General features: G+C 39.4%; 1 protein-coding gene across 5 annotated transcripts in view; it reads left to right on the top strand.

Moving 5' to 3' along the window:
* Positions 1-574: 574 nt before the first annotated feature.
* PHLDB2 (pleckstrin homology like domain family B member 2) overlaps positions 575-21970 on the top strand; it is an 82680-nt gene continuing 61284 nt past the window's right edge. For 4 of the 5 annotated variants that reach the window (XM_044441867.1, XM_044441866.1, XM_044441864.1 and 1 more), the window contains exon 1: positions 575-682. The gene's annotated coding sequence lies outside the window, so the exon portion shown is untranslated. The remainder of the gene's footprint in view (positions 683-21970) is intronic. The other variant, XM_044441868.1, reaches the window with a different exon arrangement.

Below are 21970 nucleotides of genomic sequence, written 5' to 3'. Positions count from 1 at the left end.
GCAGCTGAATCCTAGGGGGTCTCAGCTGAGCTTGCCAAATGCAAATAAAACGAGGGTGGGAAAGCGCCTTGTCACTTTCAAGACTAACATTGCTCTGCAGTCCTACTCGCAAGCATGTCCCATTGAGTTCAGTGAGGTTTACTCCTAGGTATAAGATTGGTGTGCTAAATGCTTTCGTGGACGACCGTCCCACAGACGGCGGATGATGTCCAGGGAAGTTTATGCCACAATAAATCTGTTAGTCTTTGGGCTGCCAGAATCCTTTTATTTTGCAGCGCACCCTTATAGGGTCTTCTCAAAAGTAAGTCCTCTTGAACTCAGTGTGAGTTTTCCCCGTAGGAAACTAGGGGCAGGATTGCAACCCTGGCTACTTTTCTTGAGCCTAGGCTTCCTGGCTCCCCCCATTCCCGTGCGTCTCGTCGAGCCTGCCCTTTAAACCGTATCCCTCTGGGAACGAACCATTGTAAGCCAGGAGGGGTGGTGGCGCTCCTTCTGTTGCCTTTGCGGAGGTGGGATACCCTAATGGGCGGGACTGATTGTTGCTTCGGCTGTGAGCGGCGGTGGAGGAGGAGGAGAAGGGGGAGGTGGGTCCTGTCGGGCCGGGGAGGAAGAGCGGGCGGGCGGGCGACTCTGGAGCGGTTGCGAGAAGAGTAGGATGCACAAAAGGCTGGAGCGCGAGGAGGTGAGTGAGGAGCTGCGTGCTCCGCGGTTTGTCCTCTGGGTGCGCGCAGAGACCGCGCGGCGGCGCGCAACAGGGCGCGCAGGGGCTGTGCGGGGAGGACTCCTCGGGGGAAAGCGGCAGGACGCTGCTTTCGAGGCAAGGGGCGCTGCCTGAGAAAGGGCTGTCCGCTAAGTCCGGAAACCAGAGCAGACCAGGAGAGGCGGTTAACTTTTGCCCCGAAGTTGCGTGTTTTCGGGGGAGCCAAGTGCAGAGGGACTTAGGCAAGGCATCCCTAGGAAAGCAGCCTACTTAAATCTCACAACCTTCTCTGCTCGCCACCCCCACCGCTGCGCCTAATGGCAGGCACGTTTGTTTTGTCTTCCATGGGCGAAGATTTACTGGTCTCTTTCCTTGCATTGCAACTCCCTGACCTTTTATTTAGCGGTCCGTGATGCATTCGCAGTTCAGCGTTTCGCATTTCTGCTAAACACTGCTTAGATGAGGCTTAAAGACTCTGCTAGGAAAATGGGGATAGCACAGATGTTTTTTCCTTTTAAAAAGTCTAGGTACTGTTGGCTTAATGTAAACTGTTCTCTTCCGCTAAGAAACATTCACGAGAGCTTTGGTCAGGAAGCCGCTGTAGCTGGGGGGATTAGTGCTTGCCTTCAAAGAGATTTTATGAAAATACAACTAAGCAATTTCCTCCCACTCTATTATTTGATTTAGCTTACTTCCTCCTGTGGGGGTCCCTCTTTTGCATGTTATCCTAAATGGTTGTTACTTTTTATGCTTGCTAAACAAAGCTTTCTGTGCTCCATTGTCTTTCCTTTGGGAACCCAGACACAGCATCTGTGCTTTCACAAGTAGGATCCGGCTGGTGATGATGCTCTCTTCAACTTAGCGTTGGCAGTTTGTCTGCAGGAAGCAAAAGCAAATGAAGATGTGAATTTACTGCTTGCATTCAAGCACAAGCACACTGGTCACTGTGAAGAGAGTGCAAAATGAAAGTTGGAGGGTTTGTTTCAAATCGCACAATGCAGATGATGAATTTAGGGGTAGATTCTGGTCAGGTTCCTACTCTTTACAGCATCCTCCGGCCACATTGCAGTTTTGTTGTTGCATTTTATTGTGGACTCTTCAGGTTCATGTAGTGCTCTTCTGTGTTGACCACACTGACTTTTTTTTTTCTTAACATGCTCATAAATCTATAAGGCAAATAAATCTGTTAGTTCTTACAGTGCCATTTGCTTTTCTTCTGTGAAGCTTACAATCCTGAACTCATAAAAGAGCTTTGTCTGTTGAAATAAGCAAGAGTAAGAATAAGAATTAGGATGGTAAAAGGATGGATTTTCCTTTGTTGGTCTTTTGGATTGCTAGTTTGACTCTGATCTGGGAGACTGTGATTTAGTATTATTACATTGCATTTATATCCTGCCTTTTTCCTCTTGTGAGGAACCCCAAGTGGTTCCTATAGTTCTTAACTCCATTTTAACCCTATGAGGTAGGTTAGACTGAAAGGCAGTCACTTGTCCAAAGTCACCCAGTGGGCTTTATAGCTGAGTTAGGACTAGAACCCACATCTTCCAAGTCCTAATCCAACACTGTAACCACCATACCAAGTCTTATGTAAGTCTCATTTCTGTCAAAACCTAAGAATTGCTGTGGATGCAACAGTTAAGTGCTTCACATCTTGTATCTGATTTTTGCCCTTGCACTACAATGCCAGGAGGGAAATATGTGCAGGAGAGATGCTCACACAAACATGCTCGTTTCAAAGCAAGATGTTCCCACTAGTTAGCACTTCCGGTAGCATCCATGGTTGCAGTAGTATATGTTAATTCTCCTGCCATATATACAAGGTAACTAATAGTAAACTACATCACAAAGCATATGAAGACAAGAAAGACTGCACTTTACAGAGTGGAATTTCTATGTATGCAGGTGGTACATAGTGGTGTACAGCAGTAACTTTGTTTCAGTTTTGCTGTGGTCCTCTGTAAGTGACTTGGAAGCAGAGCTTGGACTTCAAACATAGGCATTGACTGTCTAGCAAAACCGGACTGACTAGTTTCACTAATTCCAACTAAACTAGGCTAGACATGCACATGGTGGGCATGTCGTGAGTGAAGCTGGTTGGAGCCTGGGGTCAGACTAGATGGCCCAGGAGGCCCCTTCAGACTCGCTTTGTTTCTATGTTTCTGTGTAACTAATTCCAGCTTAACTAATGCCAACTAAATTCAGCTATGTGGGAAGTAAAAGAGTGCCTGCTACATGCATTTGCCTCTTTCAACCTGTTGTGCTGTCTTGGTGATAGTTATGGGCTGTCATTAATTCTAACTTTCTCACACTGATGAATCTTCTGTTTTATGAGGAATATCATTTGACCCTGCTACTTCTACAGGCTACCACAAAGTTCAGAATCTCTATCTTGTTCTAACTATATGTGATATGCGACTATCTTCTGGTTGATAATTTTAGGAACAGAAGAGAAATTCATTTGATTTGCCTACCTAGTTTGCACTTCCAAAACCAGCATGCAAACTGAAAAGTATTTCTCCAAATGTTGCTATACTATTCTCATTTTTTAAGTGTTTAAAATTCATGTATTGGGGGAAAGTGTGTGCAAAGGATAGACAAAGCTATGATTGGAAAAATGTACAGAGACCCTGTCTGGTCTCTGTTCAGAGCAATCAGGTTTTGGTATGGAACATAAATTGCATTTATGGCTATTTTGCTTAAAAATCAAGGGAAAATAAATTATTTTCAGCTGAAGTTGATCCTAACATGGCTGTATCATATTTCCTGATTCAAGAGAAGACAGGGGAATTTCTCAGACCTCATGCTGAGTCAAGCATGGGAGGATTGCTAGTGGATGAGGCAAGACAATTAATTTTTACATTAAAGACCTCATCTAGAAGTACCCCAAACTTCTTCATAGTAATTTGAAGGATCCCTTGAAATGGCTAGAATTCTTACTTTGTCCTGGCCTGTAAATAAGGGAAACATCTACAGCCAGAAGGTGCCATATGACTACATTTACCATGGTAAAATCACTACCATGTAAAGACCGTTGACTCAAAACTTCTGCCAAATTGACATATCAGGATTTGGGGATGCTATGGGTTATTCTCCAAACAGCATGATGAGAACATAAGAACTGCCATGCTAGATCATACAGAGGTCCATCTAGTCTAGCATTCTGTTCACCCAGTGGAAGCACAGGATCAGGAATGCCACAGCAGCCTCCTTGCCATGCTCTCCAGAAACTGACCTTGCCGCTGATCCTTCTGGAGGCTGCATATTGCTACCAGAACTAGTAGCCATTGTTAGTCTTCTCCAAATATTTGTGCAATCTCCTTGTAAGTCAACCAAGTTGAGGGCTTATCAATAGTCTAATGAATTCAATAGTCTAACAAAGGGCTGCTTCCTTTTTCCTGTCCTGACTGTACCACCAATCAGCTTCATTCATGAAATGATCCCAGGTTCTAGTAGGCTGAAAGACCTTTATTTATTTATTTGATTTATATCTTGCCTTTTTGTACAAATAACTCAAAGCAGCCTATATCATTCTCCTCCTGCTTTCAAGCTTATCGCCACAACAACTCTGTGAGGTAGGTTGGGCTGAGACTGTGTGATTGGCTCAGGGTCATCCAGTTGGCTCCATGGCTGAGCAGGAACTAAAGTGCAGATCACCTGAGTCCCAGCCCATGCTATTAACTGACTGCATCACCACACTGGCTCTCTTATAAAGGCTCTGGGATGTAGTAGCTATGACTGCCTATAATGGCTTCCTCTTCCCCTGGACCATGGAGCTTATACAATATGCAGGAACTGATATTACAAAATGTGTGGGTACAGCAAAGTTGTGGTGCTTCTGACCACAACTTCATGAAGCTCTTTAGAAAGAAATCTGATAGAAGACAAGGTCATCCTTCATCATTGCTACTGTATTTATGAAGTGTCATACAGTGACAAATTAGCTACTAGGATTTTTAAAAACTATCTGTGGTTGCTGTAGCACATTTAGGAAACGTGTTTTTTAAACCCTAATCTTACTTGAATTGAAAAGCAAAGTCCAAGGCAGAAATGTCACTGATAATGTCTTGTTACACTTGTTGAGATTGTTTTCATGTGTTTGTTTATTCTGAGACATTGCTAAGTTAAAGTTAGCATTGATATGTATGTTAAACCCAAGAGTTTATTAAGATAGTTGACATTTCTGTTTTTGTTGTACACATGGTCATTTCATTCATAACAAAAACAGTCTTTTTATAGAAAGTGAGGCCTGTGTTCAGCAAAAACTGAAATTTCAACTAAATTTTTTTCATTGTGCTTCTTTCTTTGCAAGCAAATCAATAAAGTACATAGCTGGTGTACCGTTCCAGGCATTTCTGGAGGATGCAGCCTACCTTGATCCTTTTTGGTTCTGCTTCTGGTAGGAACAAAAACACATACACATAGGGGATAATTTATGTTTATAGATCAGTGAAGAAGTATCTGAGTGCTCCTGCCTGGAGGATTTGCTGAAACACGTCCAGAAATTGACAACATATCTTCATAATTTAGAGGGTATACAGTAGTGATCCTTAAACTGTTTACAGTGTATCTGTTCGAACACACAGAAAAAACATGTAAGTTTCTTGGAAGACAATTTGTTGCGTTCTTTAGTGAACTATCCTTTCCCTGTGTATGGTATGATCCCTAACTACTCAGCACTAACAAGTTAATCTTGGACTTCAAAAGTTTGGAGTAAAGTGTCATTGCTCTGTTAATTATATACAATGCTATTTTACATTTTCCTTTGTCCCAGGAAGGACAAATAGATGAACAGTAAAGTTCAAAAGAAACAAAAAGAATTCTAATGCATACAAGATAGAAATAATGGCATTTGTGAAATAGAAGTGTGATAGATTGGGTTATTTTATTGATTCATAAATTATCAGACTTTTTGGTCTACATATGCATAGGATTTCATTCTAAGACTTTTTAGTTTAGTTTAGTTTAAACAATGACTTGGTGGGGACATGATAGATCTTGGTAAACATAGGAATGCTGTAAAGAAGTTGGTTGTTCATTTCCTGCCATAGTACTTGAATGTGAGTCCCACATTGAAAAATTCATGACCAGGAAAGAGAAGAGAAAGGAATTCCCAGCACAGTGCATAATTTGCTTGTGGAATTCGATGCCAAGAGAGAAGCCGATGGCCAGTAGTTTAGATGGCTTTCAAAGGGATTAGACTAATACTTGAAGGATAGGCTTATCAATGGCTGTGATGCACTATCTTTCTTGCCAGTAGGGATCTAGCAACTGTTATTCATGCGTCTATAGTCTTGAGAGTTGAGTAGTGTATTCGATGCTATGTAAGGCTGCTATTGAGAAGAACATTCTGCAATTGCAGCTATTGCAGTGTTGTCAGCTTGCCACCCTAGCTTAGACAGACAGACAAGAATACGTGCAGCCCCAGTGCATACACCATTGCATTGATAATCCGCGCTTTGCTCCACTTTAATGTACTTACTATGGCCTATAAAGCCTTTAATGATGTGGATACAGCATACCCTAAAGACTACATCTCTGTATATCTATTCCAGCTCAGAACATCTAGTCCTGTTTTTTTCAGTCTTTTTTTTTTTTTTGGTAAGCATGGTTTAATATGAAATATGAAATATGCAATGATTATGATGGGGTCAGGAATGGAATGCAATGGAAGTTTATGGAAATATATATGAAAATGTTCAAATAAAAGTGGAAAGAGATTAAATAAAAATAGAAACAGTGTGAAAAATAGAAGAGAGAGGTATGAGGCAGCAATATGAGAAGCAGAATCCATGTAAAACAACTTGAGGATAAATGAGTAAGAAATGAGTCTGGAAATGGAGCCAGTGAGTTACAAAGGGAGAAAAAACAAGATCATTGGAAAGGGGATGAAAACAACATACCACTTATGAACAAGTTAAGAAAAAGAGAGAATATATTGGATGAAAATCCCTGGAGCTATTTTGGTTGCATTTTTGGTTATACATACTTGAATTCACTTGTGTGTGTTTGTGTTTAAATTTCTAGCAAACTTGAAGGCTTAAGAATGCAAGAGATAGGTATGTCGTGTCACAATAGAGAGGCAAAGTCCTGTGGAAAGATTAAGAGATGGTCCCAGTTTTGAAGACTAATGTCTCCTTTTGAAAATGTGATTTTCCAGTTTCCAAGTCTACTTCTCAATGGCTAAAGAGAGTAAAATGGCTCCACATTACCTTCTGCTTACTTTTAAATTTTTAATATAGAGATATAACTAGCCTTTGGCCCATTCCCTGGTGCCAACTCTGCTTTCATATCTACCTGACTGACACTATCATGGGACCCAATGTTGCCAAATAGCGTACTATTGAGAGTTCCTTCACCTGTGAATTTCCTAACTTAACAACAATGGTTTCATATAAAGCAGTTGCCAGTCATGTTACCAAAAGGCACTGTCTCAACACATGATAATAAAAGGTTTCAAATGAGATTACAAATGAAAATGCCCAAAAACTATTAAAGGAACATCTCTCTTACTGTTACTGTGCATATTCAGGAATATACTAGGAATCAATCTAATCTATCTAAAATTATTTCTATGCTGCCTTTAGGGAAAACATACTTCAACAAAAAGTTCCCAAGGGAGGATTTAGCTTGAAGCTAATTCAAATGCAGATTTGACACTTATCAGACTTGGTTTTTATGGAGACTGGGAAGAAATCATTACAGGAAACAATTCTGAGTCTTCAGGGGTTTATGTAGACCAGAAGAGAGCATCTAGATTTTTTGGCTGGAGGATTCATCTTGCTTTGCCAATTCATTAACAGTTAAGTTATATGTTATATCCATTCTGACTGGATCTTTTGCCTTTTACTACTGTGAAAGCAGCTGTCTTCCATGACCAAGCCTTCTGACATGTCTACATTTACCACCCTCCTCCCCAAAACTAACCCTGACTTAAAAGATATCTTTCTAGGCTTCAATATAACCACTCACATTTCTGAAGTCTATTTAGAAGGTAATATAAAAGTATCAGTAGTATTGCAGGAGAATTTAAAAATCGGATGAAGACTTGCATTATTTTGTTTGGGACTCATACTGATTTCAAATTGAAAAGCCCAAGCAGTTCATATATATGCACACATACGAACAACCAGATGGACAAATGCAGGGCAATGCCATTACAAAGTGAGTTACAAACAAAACATGCCCAACATTTGTAACCTGAAAGCTGTAAAGATAACATTAAAGTGGTCTTGTGTTTGTAATAGATGTGACAACCAAACAATCCAGACAAATAAATGTTATACTTTGCTAAAATGTGCTGCATTTGCAGTATTTCACATGGTTTCCTTTGAGGAAAAGAAAAGGTGATAAGAGCTTCCTGCGCCTGCCTTTTCCCACATCTGAAAATCTGTGGTGTTACAAGAGCGATCCTTTCTCATGGCAAATGTGGTTTTATATGAATGATTTTACTGTATCCACATTTTAAACTTAACATTAAGTCATTCAAGTTTTGGAGACCCAAGAGTTCCTCTCTGATTCTAGCCCCACCAAAAAGCTGAATATATACAATAGACGTAATCTTCATAAATCAGTATAAACCAGGGTTAACTCAGTTTTAGAACTGCCCCAAAGCTTTAGACTGTGCAGGTTCTTGTTGTTTGGTGTATTCCAAGCTTTCATCTACATTCTGAAGAAACTTTAAGTACCAATTTATCAAGGCACCCTCCCATTGTACATAGGTGCCTAAGACTTTGATGAATGAGTTAACAGCATTTTTTCATTAATTTTAGTTCCCTGTGCAAAGCATTATTCTGGAATCTGATATGGTCAACATTTTGAAATATCTTTCCAGTTCTATCCCACTCTTTGGGGTCATGGGAAGTATCTTGGAGAATGACCAGAAAACAAAACAAAAGCTGATGAACATAATGCAGTAGCATGGAACAGTTCATTCACTGTAGTGCTTTCTGTATTGTACGAAATATGAATAAAAATATCTTACATGTATGTCTTGAATAAGGTTTTAAGTAATGATGGTAGATTCCAAATGTTTTCATACAGGCATATACCAATGAATGTGACAAATTATATACTTCTATCAGCTCTGGCTGGTGGTCCAGCTACACCACTGTCTGGACAGAAATTGCTTACTTTAAATAATATATGCAATAGTAATCTCTAAATTTGATTACTGCATTGTATTCCACATGGGGCTGCCCTTGAAAACTGTTCAGAAACTGCACCATTTGCAAAATTTGGCAGATTAATAACTGGGATATGTAGATCTAAACATGTAAAACCAATTTGGGCCTGCTTGCCAAATTCAAGGCTCTGGTTTTAACCTATGAAGCCTCACACCGCCTAGGACCACAATACTTGATGGAGCGCCTCTCCCAGTTGCAGTCTGCCCAGACCCTCTGCTCAACCTCTGGGGCCTTCTTCAGAGTGCCAGCTCCTAAAGAAGCAGGTCAAAGGGCAGCAATAAGAGTGAGGGCTTCCTCTGTGGTGACCCCTAATCTCTGCTGCTAACTTTGTTGTCTTTTTAGTGCCAGGTTAAGATGTCCCTTTATGCTGAGTCTTTTAAAAGTCTGCATGGATATCCCAGGGATTGAGGGAATTACCCATCCTGGATGTTTTTACAGGGCTACTCTTCATTGTATACTGTTTTAGCAACATTTAAAAACATTTTTAAAACAAAAAGTAGTTTGTACGTTTCTTACAGCGTTATATTTTTTATGAATTTTGTAAATCACCCAAAGAGCTTGAGCAATACAGACATGAAATAAAAAAAAATCAGTCAAACTGCCACATTCTGTGCTAGTTTTAGCTTCAAAGCCAGTCTTAAGGGCAACCCCACATAAAGCACTTTGCAACAATCCAGACTTGAGATTGCTGGCACAGGAACCATTGGCCAAGCTAGCCCTGTTCAGGAGAGGCTGTAGCTTCAAACGAGGCAGAGCTGTATAAAGGCAGTCTGAGCCTCTGTAGGCTCTTCAGACTCTAGCAATGATGCTGGATCTCCACGTACACCAAGAACATGACCAAGTCTTTCAAAGGGAGTGCCACCCCATCCAGAGCAGAAATCGGTTTATCTCCTGGACTTGGGAAGCACTCATCCAGAGAACTTCCATCTTGCCAGGATTAAGTTCCAGTTTATTGACATAATCCAATCCATCACTGCGTCTAGATAGTGATCCAGGACTTGCACATCTTCACCTGATTCATATGTGACAAAAAAATAGAGCAGTGTGACATCAGCATACTGATGGTACTTGGCTCAAAATCCCCAAACGCCCAGCTATTGTGGCTCCTTATCAACATGAAACAACACTTGGACAAGATGGTACCCTACTGAACTCCATAGCTCAGGGGGCTGAATAATAGTCATTCAGTGCGACTACTTGAAATGGATCCTGTAAGAAAGACCAGAGTGACTGTAACACAGTGTCTCCTATGTGGAATCCTTCCAGGAGAATATCGTGGCTAGTCTGGTGTATTCCAAGCTTTCAAAAGCTGATGAGAAATTGGGTAGAATTAATAGAGTTTCACTCGCCCACAATTTTCTTGATAAATATCCCTTACATACTTTTAGTACTAATTTTCTGGGTTTGGTGTCTGGACTACCAAAATTTTGTTGCTGAAATAATTTCATAGAAGTGTTGTAAAACACGTAGGTGTCAATTTCTCTTCTTTAAGAGGTGTCATCTGTTCTGTAGCAACACAGAACGCAGTGGCTGTCCATTCCGTCCAAACATAGTCTTACAGTAAGCGTAACAGATACCATAAATTTTCTAGAGCTAAATGCTCTTCTGTACTAGTCACACTGGAGTCTCTATTGAGTAAGTGGCCTTCTCGTTTTCAAATTTGGAGTCTGATCTTCTCTCTCTGCCCCTTTCACACAGTTTTTGAAGAGAGTTCTTTGTTCTTTATTCATTCCATTTTAAAGTGTATGACTGTTCTGTGATCATTAAATTCACATTAGTGGGCAGGAACAGATATTGCACTGAAACCTGTGAAAATGTCAGATGTTTGCCATATGGGGAAATTCAGGCCTTTCCATCTTTGTCAGCAATGTTTGGCATGGTGCTTGCATTATATAGTGTGAGTATTTAAACTAAACCCCTTTTTGTGATTCTGGTATCAGTATGCCATGGTCTCCTTGCTATTTGATGGTAAAAACTTCTTATAAAGAAATAAAAATGTAATGAAATACAGTTTTAAGGACTATAACATTAAGCATAAACCTGTTTCAAAATGGACAGGAAGTACAGTAGAAGCTTCATGTGCCCAAACTGTTCTTTTATAGGTAATTTGATTTATTTGAATTACACAAGATAAAGTGTCATTTCATGGTTTTAAGAATTGCAGGAAAGGCAAGGAACAGGCCCTGTAGCATGAGTGTGAGAGAAGCTAGAGATTTCCTTTAACCAAAAGATTAAATTTCTTTTTCTTCTACTGAATTACTTGTTGTTAAAGGAGAAGAATTTCAGAGCAACTTATCACTTTCTGTAAGTTGCTATTACAAAGTATCCTCTCAGAGGTGGGTACATTAATATTCCCCAGGTATTTTGGGCTACCTAGCAGGCATGACCAATGGTCAGGAATTATGAGAGTTGTCATCCAAAACAAAAGTTGTTTTCTACTCCTGAGCATGAATTAATAGCTAAACCTGGCTCCTAACTCCCTTTCCATAAATGGAACAGAACTCCCATGATGGAACAGGACTTTTTATTCTCTCCTTTCTTCTACAGCCTCCTCTTTTTGATTTTGTGTAACTGATGTTTTATTTATCCATTCTGTACACTGTTTGTAGTAAACCCTTTCTTTCTCTACAAATGATTTCTTCCATTAAACTGTTCTGTCTTTTAAAAAAATGGAGAGCCTAACTATTTTAGGCTAAGATAGTTGTAGAATTTTCTTCTGTCTAAACCATAAGATTGTGCCCTTAGGTAGTTTTAAAATAATATATATTCTCTCTTCTTGCCTGCTTCATTAGTATTTTGAGATAAGCACTTACCCTGCACCTCCAAAAACCACACACACACAAACCAAAAAACCAAAAATCAAATGGACTGAAACAGTACAACTTGCTTTTAAAGCATAATAGAGATGGTTGTTGTGCTCACATGCGAATAGGAAGAATACAACTTATTTTAAAATACTGTCAGGGTAGCTTTAATAAGGTCAGTCTAGGTTGAAAACTTGGGAAAGTTGGGTTTACTTTTAGAACAAACTTTCATTTTAGAATTTACTCTTCTAAATTTAGATTCCCATATCTGGGCTAGTAAAATTTGGTGTACACAAGTGACTGCCTTGATGCAGAGATGTGATGATTTTACCCTTACAGACAAAAATTTTAAATAGAATGCTTTTATTAAGAAAAAGTTGCTAACATTCAAACACAAGTATCATACACAATGCAGAAATAGAAAGAAAAGAATTAGGCCTACCAGAAATCTGCTAGCAGTGGCTTTGTTGCCACCTTAACTCGAAGAAGCATTCTTAAGAATCTGGATACTGGGATGAGCCTTGCCCATTAGGAAGGACTTCCTTTAATACCCATACATCCCATGAGTTTAATAGCAAACTTGATAACCATTATTGCATTAAGTTTATTAATTGCTTATTACAAGGTAGTCCTGGTTTATTTAACCATCCTGCTTAAATCTAAGTCCCCTTCCTTATGCATGCAAGCCCTGACCACTTTTCTAAGTCCGGAGAAAGTCCTCACCTTCACCTTACACATTGTTTCTATACCCTGCAGTTGGAAACATATCTAAAAAAGATACATCAACTACAGACTTTTCTCTTAAGCTCTGTTTCTTCATCATAGTTAAAATGACTTTATTAGCCTCCAGAAATTTACTGAGATACAAACTAGGTCCTCAAACCAGTCTTTGGTTCTCTTAGGTATCCATCCCTTTCAAAACCTGTCTTAGGCTGTCTGTGCTGCCTCTACCTGTGGACTAAAACTGTATGGCAGGTTTATACAGCTGTCTGCCAGAATAAGCTAAATGACACATTACAAGCTTCCAAAAGTAATTATTTAGATGTTCAGATATAAACCTAGGAGTTGGCTGTGTTCCCCACAAGGCAATGGCACTTCCTTGGTTAGGTAAACTGTGTAGCTTCTTTCCGATACATTTCTTTTCTGATTTCTGTTATGACCATATTAAATCCCTTTACAATGATACCGGGCAGTATTACTACGGCTCTGAGATCATTCTAGATTACCTAGAAAACCAAACAAATAAATAAGTTGGCACAAAATAAACTGGCACCTGTTTCTTTTTGTATCAGTTTTCTTAGTTCTTTAAGAAAACTGTTAAAATTATTTGCTGTTGTATAGGGCATTTGTTTCAGGGGAAGAGTTTTACAAAGTAGTTATATTTGGTGAATACTATCAGCAAATCAGGTTTAGATATTTTTATCCATTTTCCTTTTGTAACCCAGAGTAACAATTTGGTTAATATGATGAATCATTCAGATTCTGTTGGAAAAGGTGTGAATGCTTTAATCACTAAAACTAATTATTTTTATTATTATTCCTTGTTGCAATATTAGAATGGTGATCTTACAGCATAAAATTAGACCTTGGAAATTATAGCTGGCCTATAAATATATGTAAATAAATAAATAAAATTATGAAAAAAAGATTTTCAGACGTTAGCTCTGGAAAAGTATCAATTTCTTGGCATTTTCTTTAATGATAATTACAATAGTGCACCAAAACAACTAAAGACTCCATAGAAAAGTACCTAAGAGATTTCTCTTTGTGCAAGTGGCATGAGTGAGTAACTACAAGTCTAGTATAGTGGTCAGGGTGTTGGACTAGGACTCAGAAGAGCTCAGTGGTAGTTCTTACAAAGCCAAGAAGCTAACTGGGTGACTTGGGGCTCTCTCAGCCTAACCTATTTTACAGAGTTTTTCTGAGGAAAGAGGTTCCATCACAAAGAGGAAGTTCAGGTGTGCCATCTTGGGTTCCTAGCAAGAGGAGAAAAAGGTGGGATATATAAATGAGGTATATTAACACAGAGGTGCTGTGGCACAATTGAGTGGCATATAAACATTTATTATATTTAAAATAAATGAATAGTACAAATTAATACAAAAATAAGTGCAACATTGAGGTTAGTTTTAGTTTGTTTTGTTCCCCTCCCCCACTTCAATTTTTGTACTTCATTTTGTTGAGCTTTGAAAGTAAAAACCAGTATAGTGAACTGTGCCTGTAAACAAACTGGAGCCCAATGAGGTTGTTCACAGAAGTGTTCCTGAGAGAGTGTTGTCTTTGTGAGAGTGCAGGCAATCTCTAGTAAGAGGTCCCAGGGACAGCTGGGAGAAAGAGAAGTGTGTGGTGGGGAGCAATGCAGGTGGTACCTGCTCCAGAGAGCCCAGCTGACAGGGACGGGGCGTTATGCTCACATGACTCCAGTCCTCCGTCAGCTTCACTGGCTTCCCATTGAAGTCCGGGCCCAATTCAAGGTGTTGGTGATGACCTATAAAGCCCTAAACGGCTTGGGACCTGGTTACCTGAAGGAGCGCTTACATCCATATATGCCCGCCCACCCCTCGAGATCTGCGGGGGAGGCCCTTCTCCGGGAACCCTCCTTGAAGGAAATTAGGAGGGTAGGTACTCGGAGGAGGGCTTTCTCTGCGGTGGCGCCTAAGTTATGGAACGCGCTCCCCAGAGAGGTCCGCCTGGCGCCGTCGTTATTTGTTTTTCGGCGCCAGGAGAAGACCTTTTTATTTAAACGTCATTTTAATTGTTAATATTATTTGCTTATTTTATCTGGCCAGGGCGACTTATTTTATATTGTTAATTTGTTGTATATTTGGATGTATTATATTTTAATTTTATGTTGTGAGCCGCCCCGAGGCTTCGGCGAATGGGGCAGCATAGAAATGTTTTAAATAAATAAATAAACAGCTCCCTTGGTGCAGCAGATGCTACAGTAGAAAAGCAGCTGGGATGCCTCTTTAGAACATCTGCTGCCGGAGGTGATGGGATGATGGGCTAGAGCTCTGGGGGAACAGTCCCACCTGCTACAGGTGCACCAGGGCGCATCATGGTAGGCTGTACCAGACAAAACATGCATATTTACTTAGTCAGAGTCACACTGAGCTTGATAGAACCCACTTCCAAGGAGAGTTTTATTTCTTGAAAAAATAAATTGGGATTTAAGTGTACCTCATGTTGTGATATACCTACATCACATGTTGTCATATACCTATCAGAGTGAAGTATCACAGGAAGCTTCTTAACATGCCAGATCACCATTTCTTGATCTAGCCTACTTTGTTGGCATCAGATCCATATTGTCTTATCATTTTTAGACTATCAGAAATGTGATGAAGATGGTGTACAATAAATCATAACAACCCAGCAATAAAAACCATTTTGAAATGCTATTAACAAAGGTAAAACCGCATTATTTAACACATTTTGTTACCTTTTTCAGATTGTGTACTTTCCCAGGTGGCTTATAAAATAAGATAGTAAATTTCAATATATAATCATAAAACTTAGCTTGCTCTTATAACAGACCTAAAGCATGGTATAGGATTACATCTAAATGGAGCCTATGCCTGACTAACTGATAGGAAGTGTTTTATATAAAATAAAAAGACATAAGAAAAGTCCAGGAAATTGCATGATTTTAGCTTGTTTCTATGTTTGTGGAGGTCTAAATATTTTTATTCATATAAGGCAATAAAAAGGATAAGCTTGGATTCTGAACACTTCTTTTCCTTTTGGTTCCTTCATATAATTCAAATACAAATAATTCTCCCGCTTCATTTTCTACAACAGCTTCTAGATTTGTTTTGATGTAAATTGCTAGTGAAGACAGAGCTGACGGAATAAAACTTGGTTCCCATTTCTTGTACCAATAACTTTCGTATTGTACTTTTGATCTTTCTTGAATGTTCTTCAAACATTCATGTTTTAAACCATTTACATGAGATTCCTCCGAGATTAAAAAAATATATATTTTTGATGCTTGAATAACATGTGTCTCCAGATTGCTTGCCTGTGTGTGGCATGATGCTAAATGTAGTGATGCAAATAAATGCGGGTTCCCTTTCATTTTGATTCTGTCTAATGACTGCATATGCTTTTTGCATTCTTCAAGTCCACACTGAAGCATCTTTCAGAAGTACTATATAAAAGATGTTTGGACTGGCTGCTGTGGCCTGTGAGAACCCATATTACAAACTTGTAGGGCGTTTGGAATACTTGTTATGCTTCCAGTTTATGTTTATTTTAAAGTCCTAGAGGTTTCTTTTGAATAATTTGGAAGAGTATATGAATACATAATTAAAAGACCTATTAATGGTCATTGATTAACCAGTTTACACAGTAGGTACCTTGGCAGAATTAAATGAAAAATGTAACCCAGCAATATTTACCTGAATCTAGCATTTTCTACATCATGTGTTGCCTCTAGAGGATGCCTCGAGAGTCCTAATCTATTCTGCATATGAAAATCTCAATAAGTCACATGGGGAATTCTACCACCTTCAGGGATCTTTTCATTCAAGTGAAAGAACCTCACAAAGCAGGAGTAGACTAAAGGTAGCTTTCCAAGCTGTTTCAGACTTCAACACTTGGAACTCCGCTCCCGGTCAGCATGGCCAATGATCAGGAATGCTGGGAGCCGAGTTCCAAAACTTCTGGATATCTGTAATCTCCATGTGTTCATTGGAGTGAATGGAGGAACTCCAGATTATACTAAATTTATTTATTTATTTAGACAATTTCTATGCCGCTCCATTCGCCGAAGCCTCGGGGCGGCTCACAAATAAATCAATTAAAATACTATAAATTAACAATATAAAACAATATAAAATAAGTCACCCTGGCCAAAGAATAAAATAAATAAATACTATCAACAGTTAAAATGACGTTTGAATAAAAAGGTCTTCGCCTGGCACCGAAAAACAAATAATGACGGCGCCAGGCAGACCTCCCTGGGGAGCTCATTCCATAGATTGGGTGCCACCGCAGAGAAAGCCCTCCTCCAAGTACTTACCCTCCTAATTTCCTTGACGGAGGGTTCCCGGAGAAGGGCCTCTCCCGCTGATCTCAGGGAGCAGGGTAAAAGCAGGGTATAAAGATGTTGCTGTTGACACAGTTCAGTGCTTACATGCATCCAAAGCATGGCCAGGTATTGAAGCAGCAATTCCAGCTGCCTGTATTGCATAGCCTGCATTTCATCTACATGGTTGTTTTCAGCCATCAACCAGAAGCACGTTGTCCTAGAAGGGGAAGTAGGCCGGGTGCAGAATGCTAGTTACCAGTTCTCAGTCCCCCCTGGAGTGTGCTACTTTTCCTACTCCCTGAGTCCACTTCTGACATTGGAGAAGGAGCTGGCATGTTTCCTTCCATACCAGCTGTACATGGAATGGACAGGGATCCCAATAATCTGATGACCTCCCAGAAATGTGTACCCTAAGCACATTTTTTTGAAATGCTTCTGCAGCCTTCCTGTTCTAGATACCTTCCAGTCCTAGAAGACCATCATAAAGTTAATGGATCCATTCCCTTGGCTGTTTTATGGAGATCCCTTTTCCCTACTGGTTAAAGGTACAATCCTATGCATGTGTAGACAGAGAAAAGCCTTCAGTATGCAGCATGCCCCACCCTGCTGTGCTTGATTATTATTTAAGTGTGTGTGTTTGGGTTTTAGATTTATAAACTGTGCTGTTTCAAAAAGCAGGTTATAGTGTTTTAAATACATACATCAAATAAGTTTTATGTTTTCAAAGCATCTCCTAACATTCAACAATCAAGGTCATGTTTCACTGACAGGTTTCAGAACCTGCCTGTCTTGGTTGTAATCATCTGTCTGTTCTAGCAAGGAACATGATGTCAAATTGAAATAATCTTGCCAACCAGAGTCTTGGAACAGGTGTAAGATGTACCTTTTGTTTTTATGGGAATGCTGCTTTAACATTAGATGGGTCTTTAACCATTTCTGTGCCCTAGGCTGTGGTACAATCAAAATGATTTCAATAATTCACAGGTCAAGCCCATGGATGTTTGCCAATAAACAAACAACTAAAATGTTCAATAACTTCCTTCTCTGTAAGATTAAGGATTGCAGTCTGAGGAGGCTGAACAGATAAATGCATTTTACATGAGAACCAACTCCATTTTGCAGGCTGTGGGTTAAATAATGCTGAGTTTCCAATTATCTGCCTATTTTAAGAAACCAGGCAAGTAGGAAAAGACAGTGTTTCGATATAGCTTTAACTAGCAAATGCTTGCATATGTATAGACGAGGCAGGCACTTTGCAGTGAAAGTTAATCAATTTAAACTCTAGCTGACCTTCTGCTGGAAAATGTTCTTCTCACACCTATGAAAACAAAGTATGTGGTGCGTATGGAGTTAGAAGTGCCAATAAAACTATTTTAGAAGTCATTGTTCGTCTGCTTTACTTAAAAAAATAAATCTGAATATATTTGTAAGGGAAAATTTATACTATTACCAGTTAGTAGGAAATAACATTTTATTTTTATGCTTTCCCTGATCTTTTATTCAGATAAAGAGATTGATCGTGCCTTTGTTATTAGATGTATTTAATACAGTATTCAACTCTACTAGAAACTAGTTCTTCTAAAATCCCTTCCATGCATTGAGTGAGTGCATGAATAGGGAGTAGAACTGATGCTTCTGTCACCAAAGCATCTACTGGTCATTCCTTCTGATATCCACATGGTGTCCCTTAGTCCATACACATATGTGAATAAATGTCTTCTCTGTAACTCAGAAGACATGGTCCAAAGGCAGCACTGGAACTGATGTGGTTAATAGGGGCAAATGCACTCTTCTTTCATATAATCTGAGGGAATGCCCTCTGGACAAGATGAAGATAATTAGGCAAATACCTTAAGATAATATTAAAATCCAAGTTCTTCATCACATCCACCAATGAAAAGTGAAGTAATATGGGGAAGTATTAAGAACAAGGCTCAGTATACCAGAACAAAGGGTGTGCAAAATTTATAAAATGACATATCCTCAGCACATGCTACACCGTCATGTTTGAACTGACGCTCAACTTGTACCAAATATTTGTTCTGTCTCAGTGCTGACTTTGTTTTTCCTGCTAGATGAAAAAATAAACTTGCTACTTTTGGAACATGGCTAATAACCATTAAACAAGCCACAATATTTTAAGTGTTTAGGAAGTTAGCTGTCAGGGCACATGATTTACATGCAAAAGGTTTCTGGTTTGATCCCTGGCATCTCAAGGTAGACCAGATTACTGTGGACAGTCCAGAGCTAAATGGATCAGTGGTTAGACTTTGGTGGCACTGAGGTGGAGGTTGAAGTTAGCATTGCTTCTCAAGGTGCTGCTAGGGATTTGTGTGTCTCTGTTTTGGATTGAGAAGACTCTGGGAGCTAGTTGGCCTTGTTGGTTTGCTCTCAGGAAAAGGAAAGAGCTGGATGGGCGAGACCCCCTCTGGTCTCTCCCAGGGCTTAAATTGAAGGCACCAATAGGTACCTGCTTCTAATTTCAGCACCCACCCTCTCTGATTTCAGAGTTTAATTATTATAGAAATGTAACAGTTTTGGAAATAACACAGCTGTGGGTGGAAGGGATTGCCCCTTGGTTTTTTTTCTTCAGGAAAAAAAGAGGACTATGCAATACATTTTTCTTTCTCCTTTCCTTGTGTTTTAAAATCACTCTTTAAAGAGCCAAACTCTGTTTCCTTAGGAACATAAAGGGGCAGTTTGCATACATGAAAAGCCAGTGTGGATTAATTAACCTGTGGAGTGCTGGCCTCCATTTTGGATATTTGGGCATGCTGCAGCTTATGTTGTGCAAACGCAAAGGCTGCTGCTGATTATTATTACATTTATATGCCATCCTTTGCCACAGCCTCAGGATGGCTTACAAAAATATCAATATAAATAACAATAAGATAATACAAATCTAAATAAAAGCAATCAATAAACAATACATAATACAATAAATAATCAATAAAATCAAAGAAATCAAAAGCAACTGTTAAAAACTATTAAAAATACATTTTTTTAAAATACCCTTTAAATAAAAATGTTTTAACCTGGCACTGAAAAGAATATAAACTCAGCACCAGGCGAACCTGTCTGGGGAGTGTATTCCATAATCTGGGTACCACTGCAGAGAAGGCCCTACTCCAAGTAGATGTCCTTTTTACCTCCTTCAAGGAGGATTCCTGGAGCAGGGCCTCTCCTGCAGATCTTAAGGGACATGAAGGCATGTAAGGAAGGAGATGTTCCTTCAGGTATCCTGCTAAAACACCCATTCTGGATTTATCCAAGGGTTGTTTAAATGATGTCTGAGTATGCACAATCTGATGAGCCACGGTGCTCCCCACACCAGTTTGCACATGCAAATAGCAGCTGGTACACATCAGAGGCCCATGTCTTAATTAACCCATAGTGACTTAACATGCTGTATGAACAAATGAATAAGTATGGACTGTGTAAACAGCTCAGAGAGCTTCAGTTGCGGGGCTGTATAAAAGTAAATAATTTGCTCATCAATCTCTTTAAAATTTAAAAAGTAAACTTAACAGGAATTAGCATGAACTCTATTTGAGCGTTTCATTTTATAAAACAGTATAACTTGTGAATTATCCATAATATATTTTGAGAAATTCAGCATGTAGCCTCTGAAACATCTTAATCATAGAACCTAGAAGAAGCAGGCAGTGCTGAAGGCAGAGAGGATGCAGCATGTGATCCTGTTTCGGAGGAACTCATTGGATGGGTTTGGGGATTTATGGCCTGAAGGAAAAGATACTGAGAACTTTCTTAGCTGGAGAAGATTCTCTTACCTATCAAGAAAGGAAATGAAGGCCATTTCATTCATTCATTCTATAAAATTTGTATGCTGTTCATTACTTGTGTCTCTGGACAGCTTGCAACATAAAATCAGAATAAAATAGATAATTTACTATTCCGCGCTGGCTGTAATTAATAAAATACAAAGAATAAAATCCAATTACTATTAATTTGTGAACCTTCAAGGCACAAATGAGCAAATGTCAACCTATAGTCACCAATCCAGTATGCAGAGATGCCCCACCTGCTCTTAGCCTGCTTGTCATCAGAGATCACAGGGAAATCCTTGCTGGAGAGCACAGAGTGGAGAGAGAATCAGCCCACACTGGGGGGAGCAGCTGAGGCTGTTGATTCAGAGGGTTTTCTCCCATTTTTTCCAGGCCTTCACATCTCTTGCTAATGACAGCTGTTCCCTGTCAGCTGATGGGATTAGGATGGATTGATTTTTTTAAAAAACCTGCTGGTGCAAGCAGTGTGGCATGAAGTTTTTGCTTTCCTTCTAACAATGGCTGTGGGTTTTATTGTTTTAACTGCTGCTGTTTCTCTGTCGCAACCTATCTTCACTGGCGCAGGAAGCTTGGCATAGGATGCAATAGAGGGAGAGTAAATAAATAGATATACTGCATTCCATCTCAAATGGGCTTATCCATAAAAAGGACCTTAGAGCAGAACTCTAAGGTAACCTAGGTTGCAGAAGCAGCCCATGTTCTTGGTCCATACTCTTGTAGGTGTAAAACACTTAGCTTTCCCAGTGTTATTGTGGATTCAGGCTGGTGTGTTCAGCCTGCCTGATGGCTGGTTCTTTGCAATATGCTGTGTAAGTGGCACCCAATAAAAGTTTTAATCAATTTATGACTACATGTGATTTCTATTCTTTCAAATTTGTGGCATTGGTGCAAGGCAGCTTCTGGTGTACCCAAATGTTCCATAGACTTAATAAGAACCAGATCTTAGTCCCATAAATAAGTTCTGAATAAACAAATGAAGAAACAATAAAGAGTGTTTCTGAGCATGTTTCACCATCCACCTGGTAAAAACATTTTCATTTGAAAACATTTTCCCAAGTCTTGCTAGGTTTGCTATAGTAAGCTAGCATGCTTGCTCAAAATTAAGTCTGCAGTTGATCAAGAAAAGCCAGAGACTTTCTTGGATATTGGCATCTTATTAAAGATTGCTATGATCTTTAATGTCCAGATGGGGAAATCTATCCTGCTGTATTTTTATAAGTTATAGCAATTCATGGAAGGATGTATTGTCAAGGGTAATGCTACAGATAGTCACATTAACCATTCAATCAGATTGTTCTTGTGCATTTTCGGTGGAGTAATGGAATATTTTTGCCAAGGCATAATAGTTTCCATGTGCTACTTCTTTTCTCTGTTGCATATTAATAGTCTTTTGCATCACCATTGATAAAATCTAAGATGTGATGTACTGAGCATTGATGGAAATA

This window comes from Varanus komodoensis, unplaced genomic scaffold (assembly GCF_004798865.1).
Source record: "Varanus komodoensis strain SLA01 unplaced genomic scaffold, ASM479886v1 scaffold4, whole genome shotgun sequence".
NCBI lineage: Eukaryota > Metazoa > Chordata > Lepidosauria > Squamata > Varanidae > Varanus > Varanus komodoensis.
The sequence above is the reverse complement of the archived record's forward strand: the minus strand, read 5'-3'. Positions and strand labels throughout refer to the sequence as shown.